Below are 22,296 nucleotides of genomic sequence, written 5' to 3'. Positions count from 1 at the left end.
ATTGAATGCATTTGGGCCATCCATGGGTTACTGGGTTAAGGATTTTTGATAGGAAGGCCTCAGCGCTTTCGGGATATGCCCTTGTTTACACTGACAACAAAGTGGTATTTGAGTGTTATAGGGTTACAGAGAATTCCTTTAATTATCAATTATAGGTTTTAAATTTACCTTGGCTTTTAAAGGAATAGGGTAAACTGTTTTTTTTTCTTAACTACTTGTATATCTCTCTCTTTCTTTCTTTGATTTTCTGTCTCTTTTTCTCTTTGACTTTCCTTTTGCCTCTGTCTCTTTCTCTCTGCCTCTGTCTTTCTCTCTCTCTCTCTGCCTCTCTCTTTCTCTCTCTCTCTGCCTCTCTTTCTCTCTCTCTGCCTCTCTCTTTCTCTCTCTCTCTCTGCCTCTCTCTTTCTCTCTCTCTCTGCCTCTCTCTTTCTCTCTTTCCTTGACTCCCTCTTTGTCTCTCTGTCTCTTCCTCTTTCTCTCTCTGCTGGTCTTTCCTTGCCTCTGCCAGCCACTTATGCTGCTGTTAGACCACTGTGGCGGGGGGTTGGTCTAAAACCAGCTGTAACCAAGTGTCTATGTATGGGAACCGGTCTGGGTGCCCTGGCTTACAGGTTACCTTGTGCCATGCCTTTGAAACAAGGGACCTGTCCAGCCTTCTTTCTGATGGCCAATCCACCTCTAATGCTGGCCAGTCTATTTCACACAAAGTTCTAAGTTTTCCTGGTGTCATAGTAAGGGAGGAGACCACCCCTCATATTGCCTCATGCCCAATTTCTGCCTCCAAAGAAAGAAGAAGTAAAAACTAAAAGGCATAAATGAAATCCACGGGCAGACAGCCCAGTGCCACGCCCTGGGCCTGGTAGTTAAAGATCAACCCCTGACCTAACTGGTTATGTTATCTGTAGATTCCAGACATTGTATGGAAGAGCATTGTAAAAGTCCCTGTCCTGTTCTGTTTCATTCTGATTACTGGTGCATGCAGCCCCCAGTCACGTAACCCCTGCTTGCTCAATCGATCACGACCCTCTCATGTGGACCCCCTTAGAGTTGTGAGCCCTTAAAAGGGACAGGAATTGCTCACCTGGGGAGCCTGGCTCTTGAGGCAGGAGTCTTGCTGATGCTCCCAGCCAAATAAACCTCTTCCTTCTTTAACTCGGTGTCTGAGGAGTTTTGTCTGCAGCTCGTCCTGCTACATTTCTTGGTTCCCTGACCGGGAAGCGAGGTGATTGGCAGATGGTCAAGGCAGCTCCTTAGGCAGCTTAAGCCTGCCCTGTGGAACATCGCTGTGGGGGACTCTGATCAGCCCGAGCGATGCAGATCCTGAGAGCACTCCCAGATAGGCATTTGCCCCAGTGGGATGCCTTGCCAGAGCAGCGCGCAGCAGACCCCCATGGAGGATCAATGCAGTGGCTGAACACCGGGATGGAACGGGCACTTGGAATCTGGACATCTGAAACTTGGTAAGACTAGTCTTGAGAACTTGCCCATTCCATTTGAGTGGAAGCATGGCCTGATCACCCAAGGTGTGCCTTTATCAGCACTTTGGTTTGGTTTTGGTTTTGGTTTTGACTTGGTTTGAATTGCTTGACAGGACCGGTCTTGGGAACTTGCCCACTCCATTTAAGTGGAAGTGTGGCCTGATCACGCATGGCATGCCTTTATTGGCACTTTGGTTTTGGTTTTGACTTGGTTTGAATTGCTTGACAGGATTGGTCTTTGGAACTTGCCTACTCCATGTGAGTGGAAGCATGGCCTGGTCACCCATGGTGTGCCCGTACCGGCACTTTGGTTTTTGTTTTCGACTTGACTTGGATTGCTTTATGCTTTGGTTTTGGTTGTGACCTGGCTTGGATTTCTGGATACTCTGATTTTGGTTTTGATTTTAGTTTGGTGTAAACTGCAAAACTGTGTGTGTGCCCTTTTTATCCGTTCTTTGTTTTGTGGTGTGCGTGTGGTGTGAGTGTAGCGTTTTGTCTCAAAGAAGCATCGGTCAGGCACAAATAAGCCCAGCTTACTAGGAACTATGTTGAAAAATTTCAAGAAAGGATTTAAGGGAGACTATGGAGTACTGTGACACCAGGAAAACTTAAAACTTTGTGTAAAATAGACTGGCCAGCATTAGAGGTGGGTTGGCCATCAGAAGGAAGCCTGGACAGGTCGCTTGTTTCAAAGGTATGGCACAAGGTAACCTGTAAAGCCAGGGCACCCAGACCAGTTCCCATACATAGATGCTTGGTTACAGCTGGTTTTGGATCTCTCCACAGTGGTTGAGAGAACTGCAGCATAAGTGAGGCAGAGAGAGAGAGACAGAGAAGAGAGAGAGGAAGAGACAGAGGCAAAGGAAAGTCAAAGAGAGAGAGATAAAGTCAAAGAGAGAGAGAAAGAGAGATATATACAGGTAGTTAAGAAAAAAAACCAGTGTACCCTATTCCTTTAAAAGCCAAGGTAAATTTAAAACCTGTAATTGATAATTGAAGGTATTCTCTGTAACCCTATAATGCTCCAATACCACTTTGTTGTCCGTGTAAACAAGGGCATATCCCGAAAGCACTGAGGCCTTCCTATCAAAAATTCTTAACCCAGTAATGTGCGGATGGCCCAAATGCATTCAATCTGTAGCAGCAACTGCTTTGCTAACAGAAAAAAAGTAAAAATAATAATAATAATAACTTTTAGAGGAAACCTCATTGTGAGCACACCTTATTAGTTCAGTTCAGAACTATACTAAATCAAAAAAGCAAAAAAGTAGCTTACTAACTCAAAAATCTTAAAGTATGGGGCTGTTCTGTTAGAAAAAAAAAGAAGGAAAAAAAGGGGGGGCAGAATTTATATAAAAAGAGTATTATATTGTAAATTCTTGTCCTGAAATAAATTAACTGGTTGTTTAAAGAAAGAAATATTTGTAATAAGTCCGAAAGTTAACGCATGTTGGAGAATTGTCTGCAAAAGTTGTGAAAGAGAAAAATGTTATAAAAAAAAGAATTTATGCAGGAAATGTTGTATAATGTAAAAGTAACTAGGCCTCCTGAATGTAAAACTAAAAAAAAAAATAACAGTTTATGTGCAAGATGTATAAGAAAAGTAAAATATACCTTTGGTAAAATAATTATAAGAATACAAATTTTTACCTACATTAAAAGGTTAAAAATATGTATATTTTGTTTTAAAGGTTTAATCAAGTTTTAAAATGTTAATGGAAAGAAAATTCTGTGTGTAAACATTGGCTAAAGTTAAAGAGGTATTATCCAGTTTTTCTGTAAACGGGACATTAAAATAAAAGCATAGCAGGTCTTTCTTAAAGCACCAACCTGCACTTTAGCAAAAATTATAAAAGGTTAAAAAGAGGCTATAAAATCTTACCTTATGGTCAAACATTAAAAATTGGATAAATATGTCTACAAGGTTTTATTAAAATTAGGTTTAACATTAACAACACACTAATATAATGGTAAAATTTAGCTTATCTGGTATAAAAATCATACAAAAAGCATTGTTAAATGTAAAATGGTATTTGGCTTTCTTTGGTTTAAAAACTAATAAAAATAGGGGCTAAAAGAAATTTCTCAGTAAAAAGGCACCAAAGACTATAAAGTCCACTGCCAAGGTCCCCACATTTAAAACAAAAGGTCAATTTCTTAAAAATTATATACTTGGTTTATCTTCCACTTTCCTTTCCCTCAAAACTAAAAGTCTTTTAGCACATGTACCACCCCTAGAATTTCCAGTAAACCAGCACCAGCCTGAAGATCATGTTCTCATCAAAGAGTGGAAAGAAGAAAAACTCGAGCCAGCCTGGGAAGGACCCTACCTTGTGCTGCTAACCACCAAGACTGCTGCTCGTACAGCAAAAAAGGATGGACTCATCACACCCGAGTCAAGAAAGCACCACCCCCTCCAGAGTCGTGGGCCATAGTCCCAGGGGAAAACCCTACCAAACTAAAGCTAAAAAAAATTTAACTCTTTTCATCTATTCTGTTACTCTTTCTTCTTTCCTTATTCTATTGCTGACCATCTGGTTATTAATATAACCAAGTCAATTTCGCCTCAAGCTATTGCATTTAATGCTTGCCTTGTTATACCCTGTGGAGACTTGCCAAGTCAAAGACAGTTTTCTACTTCACAAAAGTACTTCTTTCCATCCTGACTCTCCTCAGACTGGGCATTAGTAAACTAGGGCCATTTAATCCGGGGAGATTTCAATAAAGACCCCAATGCCAACCAGGAGTCTTGCCCCCTGATGTAGAGCTTTCATGCCATAGTTGGTCCAATGTTCTGTGGGCCACTAAAGAGCAAGGATGGACTGCCCCAACTGGTTTTTGTAATTTCCTAAAATCATACATTCATTTTACTAGAGGATCATAGAAGTTAAAGACTTAAAACAAACTTTAGCAATAAAGATAGGATACCAAGATGCAAATGCCTGGTTAAAATGGATCAAATATTCCATCTGCACGTTAAACAAAAAGCAATTGTTATGCTTGTGCACATGGCAGGCCAGAGGCCCAAATTGTCCCCCTTCCACTAAGGTGGTCCTCCAGTCGACCAGGCGTAGGCTGCACAGCAGCTCTTTTCCAGGATGCTACAGCCTGGAGTAATAAGTCATGCCAAGCTCTCTCTGCTGTATCCCGAAGTCCAGCACCCTGCGGGTCAGCCCCCAAGGGCCATCCAGCTTCCGTCTCCCAACACTAAGTTCACTTCGTGTCTCTCATGACAGGGAGGAAACTTAGCATTCCTTGGAGACCTGAAGGGATGTGATGAGCTTAAGAATTTTCAAGAGCTTATCAATCAGTCAGCCCTGAGCGGATGTGTGGTGGTATTGTGGTGGACCTTTACTGGGCACTTTGCCGAATAACTGGAGTGGCACTTGTGCTTTAGTCCATTTGGCTATGCCTTTCGCCCTGGCATTTTATCAACCAGAGGGAGAAAAAATAAGACACCTTAAAGCAAGAGAAGCCCCTTATGGGTCTTTCAACTCTCACATCTATTTAGATGCAATTGGAGCCCCACAAGGAATACCAGATCAATTTAAAGCTTGAGATCAAATAGCTACAAGATTTAAGTCTATATTTTAGTGGGTGACAGTTAAGAAAAACGTAGATTAGACAAACTACATCTGTTAAAACCAACAGCAGCAAGCTTTTCATGAGTTAAAAGAAAAACTCATGTCAGCCCTAGCCCTGGGGCTACCTGACCTGACAAAACACTTTACACCCTATGTGTCAGAAAAAGAAAAATGGCAGTTGGAGTTTTAACCTAGACTGTAGGGCCCTGGCCAAGGCCAGTGGCCTATCTCTCAAAACAACTAGATGGGGTTTCCGAAGTCTGGCCCCCATGTCTAAGGGCCCTGGCAACAATGGCCCTGTTAGCACAAGAAGCAGATAAGCTAACTCTTGGGCAAAACCTAAACATAAAGTACCCCCATGCTGTGGTGACTTTAATAAATACCAAAGGACATCGTTAGCTAACGAATGCTAGACTAACAGATACCAAAGCTTGCTCTGTGAAAATCCCCACGCAACCATTGAAGTTTGCAACACCCTAAACCTCACCACCTTGCTCCCGGTATCAGAGAGCCCAGTTGAACATAACTATGTAGAGGTGTTGGACTCAGTTTATTCTAACAGGCCCAACCTCTGAGACCATCCTTAAACATCAGTACACTGGGAGCCGTATATGGATGGCAGTAGCTTCGCCAGCCCCTGCAAAGTGACTCTGAAGAAGACGACAAACCCTGCTCCAGTCACACCCGGAAGCTGACTGGTCCACGCACAGCCGAAGCATGAGAAAACTCATTGTGGGACTCATTTTCCTTAAAATTTGGACTTGTACAGTAAGGACTTCAACTGACCTTCTGCAGACTGAGGGCTGTTCCCAGTGTATACATCAAGTCACTGAGATAGGACAAAAGGTTGCTACAGTCCTATTATTTTATGGTTATTATAAGTGTGCTGGAACTCTAAAAAGAACTGTTGTATAATGTTATTCTATACAAGGTATGTAGCCCAGGAAATGACCAACCTGATGTGTGTTATGACCCATCTGAGCCTCCCATGACCACAGTTTTTAAAATAAGATTAAGAACTGAAGACTGGTGGGGGCTCATAAATGATACAAGTAAAGTGTTAGCCAAAACAGAAAAAAAAAGAGGTGCTCAAACAAGTCACCTTGAAGTTTGATGCCTGTGCCGTCATTAATAATAATAAGTAAAAAATGGATATGAAAACACGGTGAAACCCTGTCTCTACTAAAAATACAAAAAAAAAAAAAATAAGATGTGGTTCTGTTAATTAGAAAAGAGGCTATATGGCAGAAAATAGGTACATTTATCATGAATTAAGTCTGTGTGAAAATAAATGTAGATACTGCTCTTGTGTCATTTAGGCTACTTGAATAAAAAAAATAAAAAAAATCCTGTCCACCTTCAGAAAGGGAAAAGTGGCCCTTCCTGTACCAGTGGTCAGTGTAACCCCTTAGATCTAGTAATAAACAACCCCCTTAATCCTCGCTAGAAAAAAGGGGAACGTGTAACCCTAAAAATTGATGGAGCTGGACTGGATCTTCAAGTAAATATTGTGGTTTGAGAAAAAGTTTATAAACGCCCTCCTGAGCCAGTATTTCAAACCTTCTATGATAAACTAAATGTGCCAGTACCAGAAATTCCAGGAAAAATAAGAAATTTGTTTTTGCAGTTAGCTGAGCATGTAGCCCAGTTTCTCACTGTCACTTCATGTTATGTATGTGGAGAAACTGTAACAGGAGATCAATGGCCGTAGGAAGCCCGAGAATTACTACCTACAGACCCAGTTCCTCATGAATTCCTGGCCCAAAATAATCACCCTGATCACTTCTAGGTCCTAAAAGCCTCAATCATTAGACAATACTGTATAGCAAGAGTGGGGAAGGACTTCACCCTTCCTGTAAGAAGACTATGTGGTGGAGTTCAAACCACACAGAGAAAAATCCATTCAGTAAATTTCCAAAGTTGCAGACCATTTAGGCCCACCCAGAATCCCACTGGGACTGGACAGCCCCCACTGGGCTATGCTGGATGTGTGGACATAGAGCCTACGCTAAGCTGCCTGACCAGTGGACAGGTAGTTGTGTTATTGGCACTATTAAACCATCTTCCTTCCTACTGCCCATAAAAACAGGCGAACTCCTGGGCTTCCCTTTCTATGCTTCCAGCAAAAAGTGAAGCATAGCCATAGATAATTAAAAAGATGATAAACGGCCTCCTGAAAAAATTATGCAATACTATGGGCCTGCCACTTGGGCATAAGACGGCTCGTGGTGATACTGGACCCCCATTTACATGCTCAACCGAATCATACAGTTGCAAGCTGTCTTGGAGATCATTACTAATAAAACCGGTAAAACCTTGACTGTTCTGGCCCAGCAAGAAACTCAGATGAGAAATGCTATCTATCAAAATAGATTGACTCCCAACTACTTGCTAGCTGCTGAAAGTCTGTAGAAAATTTAACCTTACCAATTTCTGCCTGCACATAGATGATCAGGGTCAAGTAGTCGAAGATGTAGTTAAAGACATGACTAAACTGGCACATGTGCCTGTACAAGTGTGGCACGGATTTGACCCTGAGGCCATGTTTAAAAATGGTTCCCAGCACTAGGAGGATTTAAAACTCTCATAATAAAAATTATAGTACTAATAGGAACCTCCTTACTGATCCCTTGTTTACTACCTGTACTCATTCAAATGGTAAAAGGTTTCATCGCTACTCTAGTTCACCAGAATGCTTCAGCACAAGTGTACTACATAAATCACTATCAATCTGTCATGCAGGAAGGCATAGGTAGTAAAAATGAAAGTGAGAACTCCCACTAATAAAATGAGTGAGAGTCTCAAAGCGGGGGAATAAGGAGGAGACCACCCCTCATATTGTCTTATGCCCAATTTCTGCCTCCAAAGAAAGAATAAGTAAAAACTAAAAGGCAGAAATGAAATCCACAGGCAGACAGCCCAGCACCACGCCCTGGTCCTGGTAGTTAAAGATCGACCCCTGACCTAACTGGTTATGTTATCTATAGATTCCAGACATTGTATGGAAGAGCATTGTAAAAATCCCTGTCCTATTCTGTTTCATTCTGATTACTGGTGCATGAAGCCCCCAGTCACATACCCCCTGCTTGCTGAATTGATCACGACTCTGTCATGTATACCCCCTTAGAGTTGTGAGCCCTTAAAAGGGACAGGAATTGCTCACTTGGGGAGATCGGCTCTTGAGACAGGAGTCTTGCCAATGCTCCTGGCCAAATAAACCTCTTCCTTCTTTAACTCAGTGTCTGAGGAGTTTTGTCTGCGGCTCATCCTGCTACAATGGTAACACCGTAATCTCCCTTAAATCCTTTTTTGAAAATTTTCAACCTAGTTCCTAGTGGGGTGGGCTTAATTTGTGCCTGACCCATGCTTCTTCGAGACAAAACACCAGGCTCATACCACATGCACACCACAAAACAAAGAACAGTTAAAAAGGGCACAAACATAATTTTACAGTTTACCCCAAACCAGAATCAAAACCACAATCAGAGTATCAAGAAATCCAAGCCAGGTCAAAACCAAAACCAAAGTATCAAGCAATCCAAGTCAAGTCAAAAACAAAAACCAAAGTGCTGGTACAGGCACGCCGTGGGTGATCAGGCCACGCTTCTACTCAAATGGAGTGGGCAAGTTCCAAAGACCAGTCTTACGAAGTTTCAGATGTCCAGACTCCAAGTGCCATTTCCTTCCTGGTGTTCAGCCACTGTGTTGATCCTCCACGAGGGCCTGCCATGCACTGCTCTGGCGAGGCATTCCACCGGGGCAATTGCCTACATGGGAGTGCTCTCAGGATCTGTGTCGCTCAAGCTGGCCGGAGTCCCCCGCAGGGATGCTCCACAGGGCGGGCCTAAGCTGCCTAAGGGGCTGACTCAATTGTCTGTTAATCACCTTGCTTCCCAGTCAGGGAACCAAGAAATGTAGCAGGACAAGCCGCAGACAGAACTCCTCAGACACCAAGATAAAGAAGGAAGGGTTTTATTTGGCCGGGAGCTTCAGCGAGACTCGCGTCTCCAACAACTGAGCTCCCCAAGTGAGCAATTCCTGTCCCTTTTAAGGGCTCACAACTCTAAAGGGGTCCACGTGAGAGGGTCTGGATCGATTGAGCAAGCAGGGGGTACGTGACTGGGGGCTGCATGAACCGGTACTTAGAACAGAACAAAACAGGATAGGGATTTTCACAGTGCTTCTCTATACAATGTCTGTAATCTATAGATAACATAATCGATTAGGTTGGGGTCAATCTTTAACTACCAGGCCCAGGGTGTGGCGCTGGGCTTTCTGCCTGTGGATTTCATTTCTGCTTTTTAGTTTTTACTTCTTGTTTCTTTCAAGGCAGAAATTGGGCATAAGACAATGTGAGGGGTGGTCTCCTCCCTTAATACCATCCTGTTTTATTTTTGTTATAATGCTTTAAATATCAGACATTATGTTATATATTTATTGTTTGCTTGTTTATTGTCTCCCCCATAAGAATGCAAACTCCATGAAAGCAGGAACTTGTTTTATTTACTGCTATGTCCTCATTGCATAGAAAAATACCTGGCACGTAGTAAGGGCTCAATAAATATTTGTTGAATGAATGAATAAATTTTTAATATGAGCATCCTTACTTATCAACTCCTTTATTTACAACAAAACAAAACAAAACAAACAAAATATGCATATATGTATATACACATATATATACATATATTGTATACATAAAAAAATGTTATGATATGTATATCCCAATGTGTTTTGAGATTTCCTTGTAATATCTCTATACTGTTTATCTGTTTATCCTGTTACCAGAAGGATGGGCACTTTTACCCACTTGGATGACTTGCTTTGGATAAATAGTCATGCCAATCTTTATCTCTTGGTTCTGTGACTTTCAAAGCTTTGTGATTTTCTAAGTCTTCTTCAGTAAGGCTGCTGCGTCTAGACTCCCTGCTGTTTTCTGTCAATTGGTGTGCGTTCTGGGAGAATTAATCTGCTGAAGGAGAGACATTTTTTAATTCCATATTTGATCTGAAAATTAACATAATGTCTTCATTTTATTTGATATATCTGTGTTTATTTTAATAAAAATAAAATTTTAAATTACTTATCATGGGGTACATACTCCATGATTATGTTACCCCCACCTCTCTAACACACACACACACACACACACACACACACACACACACACACATGCACTTTGCTGAATGCATCATCTAAGATAAATATACCCTCCTTTTGGAAGTATGGCAATATACTATCCTCAAAGGGGAATTACTGTAAGAAAAAATAGAACCCTTTGTGATGCTTAATGGGAAAAGCTTTGTGATAAGGCATTAAGGCATCCTCTGTTATGTCATAGTAAAATTAGTAATGTTGTGGCATCCCAAAACATCCTAAATATATCCATTTTATCTCATTTCATTCTTCTTTTTTACATAATAAACTTAATAGAGTTGACAAGAGTGGAAACTGAGCAACCTGACATTCATACTCTTTATCTGAATCTGCTTATTGGAAATAATGTTGAAGAAAGAACTGGTATTCTTAGCATGAGAAAAACAAAAATACTTCTGTAACATAATTTTGGATATTATATAGATACAGGAAAGAAAAAGATTTTTATAGTCCCAATTTTGGAAAATGAAGTAGTGGCTTTCTTTTCTCATCTGTTCAAAATTAACAATTAAATAATAATTATTGTGGTAATGTATAGACATTAGTGGATTTGACCAGTGATATGGTTTCTACTTGTTTCCCTGCTCAAATTTCATGTCTGAATTGTAATCCCCAATGTTGGAGAAGGGGCCTGGTGGGAGGTGATTGGATCCTGAGGGTGGACTTCCCTGTTGCTGTTCTCATGATAGTGAGTGAGTTCTCATGAGATCTGGTATTTTAAAAGTGTGTAGCACCTTCCCCCTCACTTTCTTTCTCCTACTCCCACCATGTAAGATGTGCCTGCTTCCTCTTTGCCTTCTGCCATGTTTGAAAATTTCCTGAGACATCCTCAGCCATACTTCCTGTACAGCTTGTGGAGCTGTAAGTCAATTAAACCTCTTTTCTTTATAAATTACCCAGTTTCAGGTATTTATAGCAGTGTGAGAATGGACTAATCACTCCAGATTATAAAGCTGCATGAATGTTTCAATCAGAAAAGTCTTTAATTCAAAAGGAAACCACAGGAATCACTATTTATTGACCACTTCTTCTCAGTCTCAGAAAGCCTGATAGGAGACTAGGGTTCTATAGCTGGAGAGTTTTAAAGTTAGTGCTGCTTCCAGAGTAAGGTCAAGAGTCATAAAGTATACCCCAAAATATCAGTTGCTAAAATATGCCAATTACTTGATTTAAAAAATACCTCAGCCTATAGAAAGTCTATCAAAAATATGTAATTGATTAATGTACTTAGTACCACGTTTTCACTTTACAAAATTATTTAATCCACAAAACAATGACTCACATCAAATGACTACCAGTCCACCTTTCTCCAAGTTCCCTCTGGGACAGAGTTACTGTGCTTAATCCTAAATCATCAAATCCATTGTACCTAACTCTGTGGAATGTTTTTTTCTGAGTTAGTTTATTTAGTTGAAGAATTACTATAAGGCAGTGATTTTCAAAGTGTTGCTTGGGGGTCCTGAGACCCTTCAGAGGGCCCCTGAGACTCCTTCAGGGAATTCCTGAGATCTAGTCAGAGGGCTTGTGGGGTCAAAGTATTTTCACACCGGCCGGGTGTGGCAGCTCATGCCTGTAATCCCAGCACTTTGGGAGGCCGAGGCACGTGGATCATGAAGTCAGGAGTTTGACACTAGCCTGACCAACATGGTGAAACCCTGTCTCTGTTAAAAATACAAAAATTAGCTTGGCATAGTGGCACATGCCGGTGGACTCAGCTGCTGGGGAGGCTGAGGCAGAAGAGTCACTTGAGCCCGGGAGGCAGAGGTGGTGGTGAGCTGAGGTTGTGCCACTGCACTCCAGCCTGGGCGTCAGAGCGAGACTCCATCTCAAAAACAAAACAAAACAAAACAAAACAAAAAACATTTCACACCAACACTAAAATATTATTTTCTTTTTTATTCTCATTCTCTCATGAAGATTCACTGGAGTTTCGCAGAAGCTATGTGATGCGATGACATCATTACTCTCATGACAAATTGAATGTATGCTTATGTATTCTTGTGTTTTACATTTTTTCAGTTTAATTTTGAATATTGTAAATATCAGTAGACACAACCCATATTAACTAAAGCTCTTAAGGATCCTCAATAATTTTTAAGGGTATAAGGGGGTCCTGAGACTAAATGTTTGAGAACTATTGCTATAGATAAGCTAATGATTCAAATGTTTTATTCATTCAACAAACATTTGTTGATTTTCTACTATGAGCAGAAAATGAGATGGAGTTCCGCTCAGTCACCCAGGCTGGAGTGCAATGGCATGATCTTGGCTCACTGCAACCTCTGCCTCCTGGGTTCAAGCGATTCTCCCGTCTCAGCCTCCTGAGTAGCTGGGATTACAGGCACCCGCCATCATGCCTGGCTAATTTTTGTATTTTTAGTAGAGATGGGTTTTCCATGTTGGCCAGGCTGTTCTTGAACTCCTGACCTCTGGTGATCCACCCACCTCAGCCTCCCAAAGTGCTGGGATTACAGGTGTGAACCACCGCACCCAGCCAAAATCCTTATTCTTTTGATGTTATCAAACAAAGCTAGAAAGTTTACAAGAGAGTGGAATAGTGGTATCTAGAAGCAGAAGCCAAAGAGACAAATATGGAGGCTAGCGGGATATCACCAACAGCACAAGATCACAATGTATTAGACCTGGGAAGGTAACTGCTGGACAAGTCAATCTTCAGCATTCTGAAACAGCTTCCTACAAGGAATGTCTATGGCCATCGACAGAGAGGACATCCTGTTATAATGAAAGAGAATTCCCCTGTCCTTTTTCAGGAAATGCGAAGAGCTATGTGAATGTACCTTCAGCATCACAGGGATCAATGCCATAGTTAAAGGAATATGTTATAAGTAAAGTGCGTGAATTCAGAGCCATAAACATCTGATTTATGGTGGTCTATACAAAATTCCAACAAGAAAGGAGGAGGAAAGTTCCCAGGGAGATGTTTCTTCTCTCTGCTTTATTTCAATCATAGCTGCTATTAATGGTCTTCTTCAGCTTCTTCTCTCTGTTTTCCCTTCAATAGACACAAACAAGTTATTGCTGTGGACCCATAAATTATTGATCTTCCAGAAGTCTCCCCTCCTTCCATTGTACCTGCATCTCATGCTTTCTTCCTCACACCAGCCTCTAGATAGCATGAGAGCTGTTGGCCTTGCCCTGCACTTGGTTAGTGTGCTGGTTGGCTCCTCCAGAAAGCAAACGCCAAGACAGAGTTAGAAGGGCACTCAATTTAGTAGGAGTAATGGCTGATAAAGGAGTAGGGAGGGAAAGGCTTCAGACTATAATGCAGGTCCAATAACTGGGAAAGGAGAGTGGAAAGAAGGAGGATTGGGTCTGGAGAGCCTCAGATTAGTGCAACCCAGAGAAAGACAGCCTGCAAAATGGGGGCTCCAGTGCAATAGAGGAATCTTGAGTGGGGCAAAAAATGTTCAGGCCTGGTACCCCTGCCATGCTCAGTCGTCTGGGGCTACCAGAAAAGAATGTGGCCTCAGGTCAAACACTAGAGTAAATCCCAAAGGCACTGCAGCTGGAGGATGTCAGCTAACTGCTCTCCTTGGAATTTATGGGCAAGTTTGTTTTTGAAAGCATATCTGAGGATCACACCTCCCTGGTTGTTTCTGTGAAGGGCATTTTTTATATTCTTGGCTTGGCATTGATGGGAGGAACAGTGGGATCTCAGTCTAGGTAATGGGCTCCTGACCAGAGTCCCCTTCTCAACCTCCGATGTTGGAACTTTCTTTGAAGCCTGTTGTCCACTATAGTATTCAGGATTCCTTTGGAGGCAAGTAACAGAAATCTAATCTAATCTGATTCATTTTAGGCCAGGAAAATAATTTTTTGCTTCATGTTACTGAACAAAAGGAAGGGAAAAGATCAGTGGGAACTTGGAATAAAACTGCCACTGACGTTCATCTATTCCATTCTTCTTCTCTCCTAGTTTGGCTTCAATTTTGTAAACTATGTATCTTTCCAATTGAAGCTAGGGCCAAGGCTGCTCTAAGCTTCACCTAAGAAGAAAGAGCTCTTCTCCTTCAATTTCAGTTGAAAAAACCTGGTTTTTGTTTCCATGCCTATTGCCTCATATTCATTCATCCAAAAAAATATTTATGGAGTGCCTATATGTGTCGGGCACTGTTCAAGGTTCTTACAATGCTGAAGTGAACAAAATAGATAAGTTTCTTTTTAAAATGAAATATATTTTAGCAGAGAGAGATAGTAAATGAGTAACCAAATAAATAAACAGGATAATTTCAGATAATGATGAAACCATCCCTACAGACTTCAGAAAGTTAATCAGAGTAGAAAAGAGGGGGAGAAATAAAAATAAAGCAAGATCGCAGCACATTCACCATTAATCATGAGGTCAGTTTACTCTCTGACCTGCCTACTAAGAGTTATTCACTGTCTGTTACCCCAGAGTCACACACACCTGTCACCACTTAACTGTTCTGTAGATAACAACTTAAACATTGTGAAATGTTGTTTTCCATTTGAGATATTCTTTCAGGTCGTGCATACCAGTGAAACTATTGATGTCAACTGGTCTGAAGGACCTCACTGATGCCCCATGAAAAGCTGACTTAACAAAGAATGCAATTTCCACATCCTGATGATTTCATCACGCTTACCTGACCAATTAATGACCTCAATTTTCTTGGCCCTTGCCCTCCATGATCCCCTTAAAAACCCCAGCGCAGAACATCTCGGGGAGATGGATTTGAGTCTCCTCCTATCTTTTCACTTGGCCACTCTGCAATCATTAAACTCTTTCTCTGCTGCAAACCCTGTTGTCTCAGCCTATCAGTCTGATACTGCACAGCGGACATACAAACCCATTGGTCCTGTAACAGTGAGAACTACAGTGAAGACAATAAAATAAGGTGACATGACTGTGAGTGACTTGAGGTGGGGGATACTTTAGATGAGTGGTCAGAGAGAGTTTCTATGAGGTGACATTTGAGGTGAGACTTGAATGCAGGAAAGGGGAGAGCCATCAGAGCATCCCAGGAAGTGTGAAAACCCTGAGGCAGGGAGTGAGGTTGTGGTCTCAGAGGAAAGAAAAAAGGCCAGAGTGACTGAAGAATTGTAAAAATGGGAAAGGGCAGGAGCAGACAAGGTCAGAGAGGTAGGAAGGTGTTGAATCACCCAGGATCTTATTGAGGCCATGGTGAGGAGTTTGGATTTATTCAAAACTCAATGGGAAACCAAATGGGGTGTTCTAATCAGGGGAGTGATATGCATTAAAAATTCTGTGGCTGCTTGTGAAGAATGAATTATGGAGAAGCAAAAAAGGGAATGAGAACAGCCTGGAGGCTAATGTAGTGGCCCAGGAAACAGATGATTGTAGCTTGGATCAGGGTGGATTTGGGGAGGTCAAAAGAAGTGAATGGATGAGAAAAATACATACTAGTATTGGATATGAGATGTGAGGGAGAAGGGTGAGAAAAGGAAAATAGCTCAGAGCAGTCTGAGCTATGTGAGATATGCAGAATTTATCAGGCTCAGAGAAACATGAGTATGGGACTTCAGTCACCTTCTCCACTATGTCTGGGACAATTGTTTAAAGGCATTTTGTTCCTGACTAGCTGCTACATCCATTTTCTTCCTGTTTTTGTGATACAAAGAACAATATACAGCCAATCATTAGCTTATGTTATTTTAATGTAAATTCTTGGTAAACAACTTAGGAACTGCCTCTTCTTTTACTCCTTAAAACCTCAACTAGTAACTGCTACTAATCAGGGTGTATATTTATGGCAACTTGAATCTATGCTCCCATGTGGCCATCCTCAAGCTTTGGACTCATATAAATTCTATACTTAATTTTTGTGGTCCTCATTATTTAAGGCTAATGGGAGAATCAAGGAGCACTCCTAGGCATTGGGCTTCAGAAATTGGGTGAATGGCAACAAAAGTGTCAGACACAGATGATGAAGCTTCAGAGAGACACAGGTTTATCTTATTCATTTAAGACATACTTTTATATCTCTTACTATCCTGGTTCTCAACCTTAGCCTCACACTGAAGTTACCTTAGAATTAAAAAAATAGGCTGGGTGCAGTAGCTCATGCCTGTAATGTCAGCACTTAGGAAGGCTGAGGTGTGAGGATAGCTTCAGCCCAGAAGTTCGAGATCAGCCCGGGCAACATGGTGGAAGCCCCGTCTCTACAAAAAATAAACAAAGGTAGCTGGGTGTGGTGACTTTCCCCTATCTATAGTCCCAGCTACTCAGGAGGCTGAGGTGGGAGGATGGCTTGAACCCAAGATGGCTGCAGTGAGCCATGATTGTGCTGTTCTTGGATCTCACGCAAGAATTTGAGGCATATCCATAAAGTGAAAACAAGTTTATTGAGAAAGTAAAGAAGCAAAAGAATGGCTACTCCATAGGCACAGCAGCCCCAAGGGCTGCTGGTTGCCGATTTTTATGTTTATTGATTATATGCTAAACGAGGGGCGAATTATTCATGAGTTTTCCAGAAAAGGGGTGGGCAATTCCTAGAACTGAGAATTCCTCCCCTTTTTAGACCATATAGGGTAACTTCTTGAAATTGCCATGGCATTTATAGACTGTCATGGCACTGCTGGGCATGTCTTTTAGCATGATAATGCATTATAGTTAGTGCATATAATTAATGTACATGTCTTTGTGACCTGTACCTTGTGCCAACCTTTTATCTGATCCTGTGACTTAGAATGCCTAATCTCCTGGGAATGCAGCCCAGTAGGTCTCAGCCTTATTTTACCCAGCCCCTATTCAAGATGGAGTTGCTCTGGTTCAAAGGCCTCTGACAATGCCACTGCACTCCAGCCTGGCTGACAGGGCAAGACCCTGTCTCAAAACAAAATAAAAACAATAAAACCCTGTGCCTAATTAGTTATTAGAGAATTTTTTGGAGATTTTAATTTAATTGCTACGGTATATCGGCTGGATATCAAGATTTTTAAAAGCCACAAGTGATTCTAATATGCCTCAAAATTTGAGAAGCACTGACTCATTACCTGGCTGGTTCTGTTTCAAATGCTTTACAGATGTTAATTCGTTTAATTCTCATAACAATCATGAAAATTGATCATAAGAATTGGGTCATTCTTCTCACACACAACTAAAACAGAGTTGAGAAGCCAGGGGGAACAAGCACGCAGGGTACAACATTGCTGAAAGAATGTAATTCTCTGCAAGCCCAAACTGCTTGTTGTAACCTGAAACCAGTTTTATCTCTATCTTCTGAGATAACGTGCTGCAAAGGCTAGCACTAATGCCCACAGCCACCATTCACCAGTTGAAGCTTTCTGACTCCCTAAATTCTTTCTTATGCTAATGAACTTTCTCAAAGAAGAATACATAACATTTCTCCTTTTTTATAAAACTGATATGGGAATAGGGCAGGGAAGTGCTGGGCGGAGAAGGGCGGGTCCCTGGCGAGGGCTCCACCCCCAGGCATGTGCCCACGGACCTAGGTGAGGACAGGCATTTGTTTTCAGGTCCAAATGTTACATTTCCCAAGACCACGCTGGCCCACCATGCCCCCATCCCCCCATCCTGTGCCTATAAAAACCCTGAGACCCTAGTGGGCAGACACACAAGCGGCTGGACATTGAGAGGATCACAGCAGTGGAAAAAGACACAAGCACCTAGACGTTGAGAGGAACGCACTGGCCTAAGAACATGCTGACAGACGCCGGTAGGCCAGCAGGCCTGCAGGCCATCAACCGGCGGAAGGACACGGACTTTGGCCCGGGCGGTATAAGGTAAGCCCCGCTGCTGGGCGGCCTGGCTCCAGGGGAAAGCAACCTTCCATTCCATCTCCCTTCTGGCTCCCCCATCTACTGAGAGCCACTTCCACTCATTAAACCTTGCACTCATTCTCCAAGCCTACGTGTGATCTGATTCTTCTGGTACACCAGGGCAAGAAACCCCATGATACAGAAAGCCCTCTGTCCCTGCGATAAGGCAGGGTGTCTGATTGAGCTGACTAGTACAAGCCTCCTACGGACGGCTAAACTGAAAGAGCACCCTGTAACACATGCCCAGTGGGGCTTCAGCTGTAAACATTAACCCCTAGACACTGCTATGGGGTCGGAGCCTCACAACCTGACCGTCTGTATGCTCCCCCTAGAGGTGTGAGCAGCGGGGCACTGAAGAAGCGCGCCACACCCCCGTCACACGCCCTGCGAGGGGAATAAGGGAACTTTTCCCGTTTCAAAACTGCTAAGCCGTTCTTTGCTACTCGGACGTACCCAAAGACCACCAGGTCTGTATGTATGGCCCAAATTGCAATTCTTTCTTCCCAAATAAAATATTAAATTTATGGATTCATCTCTACATGTTTATTTTGACTTTGACATAATTATATGAGAAAGGTACTATTATTAACTCATTTTATAGATGAGGAAATTAAGGCTCAGAAAGATTAAGTTGCTCGTCTAAGGTCACATGACAGAAACGGAGCAGGGATCCCTCTTAGGGCCCCCCTCCCCCCTTGCCAAGCATGGAAATAGAGGAAAATATTGAGTTCCTTCCGGGGAAATTCTAGGCAGTGAACTAGCCGCCTCACTAGCCCTGAGAAGTAAATAAGCAACTTGATAAGCAAGAAGATAATAGTAGCTGAAAACAATAGCCAAGGTAGTTAGAGTCCTGAGATGTTTGGTTCCCTATAGAAACTAAAGACAACATCTTAACATATGTCCCTGAGCTACTTTTCAGAAACACAGACCCCCGCCAAACGGATCCACTGGCCTGTAGACCTCAGATAAGGGGCGATTGAGAACTGAACTCTGACTGCCGTTCTTTTTTCTAAACTTCTTCCTTAGGAGCCTAAAGGACGTCATACCCATGGGCCAGACCTAACATTCCTTTCTGCTGATCCCAAGTTTTTAGACAAAGTTTCCCTTCCTTAACCAATTGCGAATCAGAAAATCCTCGAATCCACCAATGACCTGTAAGTTCCTGCTTCAATATATACTGTCTTTTTAGGCCAAATCAATATATAACCTCCACATATGCCTTAAAATTCTGCCTGTAACTTCTACTTCCCTGAAATTTATCCCTGCTTTTAAAAACTCTTGCTTGTAAGCTATTGCGAAGGTTGGGTCTTACAGTGTGAGCTGCCTGATTCTCCTTGCTTGGTGCCCTGCAGATAAATGCCTTCTTTTCCCCCCTGCTGCAAAACCTTGGTGTAGATGTTTGGCTTTACTGCACTGAGTGAGCAGACCCTGGTTTGGTTTGGTAACATGACTAAAAAATTACAAAGAAAAGGAACAGGAACACAGCTCTCTGGTCCTCTGGTATTTAGAGCTGAAACAGAGGAGGAGGGGCCTGAAAACATGAAGGCAGAACTTAGAAGGGAAACAGGAGAGTGTAGTGTTGTAGAAGCTTGGTGGAGAGAGTATTTCAATGAGGAAGTGGTCAGCTTTTTTGAAAGCCCTGAGTGTTTGCTGAAGAAAGACAGAGACAGAGAAGTGACCACTGGATTTGGCAAGATGAGGTCGTGTTGAGTCTGATGGGAACAGTGCCTGTGGAGTGGTGGAGATGGAAGTACAATCACAACTGATTGAAAAAGCAGTGGGAGCTGAAGATGTAAAAGTAGTAACCACCAAGAACTCTTTGGGAAAAATTAGCTAAGAAAGGGAGCTGAAAACTGGGAGGGGGATGGAGGAGATTTGAAGTTTGTGTGTATTCAAGTATTAATTTTGTATGATGATAAATAAAGAGTACAGAGGATGGTGGGCACATCAGCTCATGCCCATAATACTGGCGCTTTGGTAGGTCAAGCCAGGAGGATTGATTGAGCCCAAGATTTGGAGGCCAGCCTGGGCAACATAGCAAGACCCTGTTCCTAATTTTTTTTTTTTTTAAATTAGCCAAGCATGGTGGTGTATGCCTATAGTCTCAGCTACTCTGGAGACTGAGGCAGAAGAGGATCACTTGAGCCCAGGAGTTGGAGACCAGCCTGGGCAATATAGCAAGACCTTGCCTTTTAAAAAGTGGGGAAAAAAAAAAAAAAAAAGGAAAGCATTTTGTTCCTGACTATCTGCCTCACCCGTTACTTTCATGTTCCTAGAATTTTTGATATGAAGAACAATGTATAGCCGATCAGTAGCTTATGTGATTTTAATATAAAATTCTTGGTAAGCAACTTAGGAACTGCTTCTTCTTTTTCTTTAGAAACCTACTTGTAACTGCAGCTAATCAGAGCATATATTCAGGGCAACTTAAATCTATGTTCACAAGCTGTAGTCTTCAAACTTGGTCCAAATAAAATCTCTACTTACGTTAAGTTGGCCTCCGTTTTTTCCTTTAGGTTGACATTCCTTTGATCTTTTAATATGTTGAATTTTTAAATTTCTTCATTGAATCCTTGATCGTGTTGCATTTTTTTAATAGATGTTTTCTTTTTCCATTATTTTATTTTGGATTTTAAAATAGTGTTCATAAAATATTGGTCTATAGTTTTCTGTGTTATTATTTTCAGATTTTGGTGTCAAAGTTATACTGGTTTTGTAAATACTGATTGAATAGGCTTTTTCCCTTATGCTTTGGAACTATTTTAATAACACTGGCAAGCTTTGTTCCTTGTAGATTTGACCGAAGTTGATTGAACCCCTCTGTGAAATTGTCTGAATTTAGTGTTTTTAAAAGGGTAACCATTTGATCACTTTCTCAGTTTCTTTGTAGTATTTTGTGTCCTTGGTTTTCTCCATCTCTTTTGCTGTCATTTTTGGTAAATTAACTTACATTTAGTATAAACTTGTAATTTATATTAAAATAATCTATTTCATCCAGTTTTTATAAACTTTTAAAATTCCCTTTATGTGCATGTATATTTTTCTCACTTCTAAATGTGTTCATTTTGTATTGCCTTTTAAAAATTATATTAGCCAGTTAAGCTACCTATTTCATTGTTTTTCTAAGATTCAGTTCTTAGATGTATTTATTAGTCCTGTCTCTCTGTTTTTTTTTCTGTAATTCATGGTTTTTTACTTTCATCTTTCATGTTTCTTTTGGTTTACTTTAGCTTTCTTCTTCTAAAATGTTTTGATTTAAAAGCTTAATTTAAAAGCTTTGTCAACAAAAAGAGTCAAACTCTATAAAATATTTGAAGAGATTTATTCTGAGCCAAATATGAGTGATCATGACCCGTGACACAGCCCTCAGCCCTCAGAAGGTCGGGGTGCAGCTTGGTTTTATACATTTTAGGCGGGCATGAGACATCAATCAAATACATGTTAGAAATACATTGGTTTGATCCAGAAAGATGATACAACTCAAAGTCAGGGGTGTGGGATTCCAGGCTATAGGTAAATTTAAACATTTTCTGGTTGACAATTGGCTGAGTTTGTCTAAAGATCTGAGACTGACAGAAAGGAAATATTTGGGTTAAGATAAAAGATTGTGGAGGCCAAGGTTCCTTTGAAATCTTATTGTGGCTGCCCTTAGAGATAATAGATGGCAAATATTTCATATTCAGATCTTTAAAAGGTGCTAGACTTTTAGTTAATCTCTAGGATTGGGAGGGCCTGGAAGAAAAAGATCTAGTTATGTTAACAGAGATTCTTTACAGACACAAATTTTCCCCCACAAAGGACAGCTTTGCAGGGCCATTTCAAGATATGGCAAATAAACATGTTTTGGGGTAAAATATTTTGATTTTCTTCCTTGTCTCATAATGTTATGCCAGAGTCAGGTTGGAAAGCCACGGTATATAGGGTTAAATAAAACCCATCTGATGAGAACTTAGGGTTTATAGGGCATGACTCCCCAGACTCTTTAGATGGGAATTTGGGCAAGATAAAAAAATCAGTTTAGTCCTCAACTCTTTATTGGTTAATATTTAAAATGTTTAAAGTTATGAATTTTTTCTCATGGTTTTTGAGGTTTCCCATAGTTTCTCATGCATTGTGATTTTATTGTTATTTTCTAAATTATTTACAATTCTTTTCTTTTTCCATGTCAGATGGGTAATGTGCGGATGTGGTAAAAAGGTTTAAAAAAGGCTGCCGGGCACGGTGGCTCACGCCTGTAATCCCAGCACTTTGGGAGGCCGGGGCGGGTGGATCACAAGGTCAAGAGTTCAAGA

The 22,296-nt window shown here is 41.3% G+C and overlaps 1 protein-coding gene across 3 annotated transcripts in view; it reads left to right on the top strand.

Moving 5' to 3' along the window:
- The first annotated feature begins 17,654 nt into the window (after positions 1-17,654).
- The window catches only part of CPNE4 (copine 4), a 747,750-nt gene continuing 743,108 nt past the window's right edge, over positions 17,655-22,296 (top strand). For 2 of the 3 annotated variants that reach the window (XM_004036316.5, XM_055383287.2), the window contains exons 1-2: positions 17,664-17,968; positions 19,031-19,158. The gene's annotated coding sequence lies outside the window, so the exon portion shown is untranslated. Of the gene's footprint in view, positions 17,969-19,030; positions 19,159-22,296 lie in introns of all 3 variants that reach the window. The other variant, XM_055383286.2, reaches the window with a different exon arrangement.

The sequence above is a fragment of the Gorilla gorilla genome, chromosome 2 (assembly GCF_029281585.2).
Source record: "Gorilla gorilla gorilla isolate KB3781 chromosome 2, NHGRI_mGorGor1-v2.1_pri, whole genome shotgun sequence".
Lineage (NCBI taxonomy): Eukaryota > Metazoa > Chordata > Mammalia > Primates > Hominidae > Gorilla > Gorilla gorilla.
The sequence above is the reverse complement of the archived record's forward strand: the minus strand, read 5'-3'. Positions and strand labels throughout refer to the sequence as shown.